Source organism: Papilio polytes, unplaced genomic scaffold, assembly GCF_000836215.1.
Source record: "Papilio polytes unplaced genomic scaffold, Ppol_1.0 DF823958.1, whole genome shotgun sequence".
Classification (NCBI taxonomy): domain Eukaryota; kingdom Metazoa; phylum Arthropoda; class Insecta; order Lepidoptera; family Papilionidae; genus Papilio; species Papilio polytes.
The window spans coordinates 969,829-971,018 of record NW_013525246.1 but is presented as its reverse complement, the minus strand read 5'-3'; positions in this window follow the sequence as shown (position 1 = coordinate 971,018).

Genomic DNA, 1,190 nt, shown 5'->3' with positions numbered 1-1,190 from the left:
AAACTTTCTCCACGTATTTCGGCGGAGCATATTAAAAGTTATTTTCAACAAATTCACTATTTGCCAAGTTGTTAGGCGACTGTTAGTATGGCCGTTGTTATTTACTAACGACTGCGAAAACATCTTAAAACTTTTATACGTCGTTTTAAATCAAATAATAATTGTATACATGTTTTCATTAATTACAATTTAGCATATAACTCTGTACGTTGATTCCATCAGTTTGTTAAAATATTTAGGACTTCGACTTTTTTCTTTATTATTAAGCCTTATTAACAGATAGCAGAGTCAGGAAGATAACGGCAAAGTTCTGATCAGTCCGGACCGCGAAGTAAACCATGTCACCTTTGTTCTCACGCTACTCAACACACCTTACGTTCCTATATCACAATATTATAAATCACAAATATGTGGGTCACTGCAATGCATGCCACTGTGACTGAATTGTTGAAACAAAACGAATAAAATAATATTTCTTAGAAAAAAAATAAAAATAACGAGGTTACTAGAAGTAAAGAATATGATGAAGGTTATGCAAACGATTCAACGTGTGGTCGATGCTTGTGTAAAAAGTAAACAGTGTTAATAACGGTGCATTACTGGTGGCAGCGGACAAATAGAATGCAGTGTCATCGGTCCCCGCGTGTGCCAGAGGTCACTACGGGTCCCAGGGTCATTAGCACCCGTGACCGGGACGTCCTGGCACTATAAGTGCCTGATTTTTTGGATAATAAAGATAAGGTAATTGGAATTTTACATTAACATTATCGTATTTGAATATCTAATACATAGAAAATAAAAATAATCAAAGTATATTTTTAATGTCGATAAATCCTGATATGCACATAGTTTTGTTACGAATGAAGATTGTCTATATTTCGTTTAGTTGTTGCTTAGTTCATGTTACCCTTGGGAGCGATTCCTGTTAGCTCGTTAGTTACTTACAAAAAGAATACGACGACTAGATTTATTGAACTCAGTTTAATTTTAAGCTCTGTAATAAATTCATTTTTATTGTAATTTCTTTACCTTTTGAAGTGTTTGTAGACGTAGAAAGTCTACAAAGACTTTAAATGGTAGTCTACATCTACCACAACTACGTCTTCGTAAAGTGTAAAGTAAAGCCATCGTCCGATGCTGTTGTAATTTTGCTTGCTGATATGTGTAAATTCTAGCCTTCGACGATACGT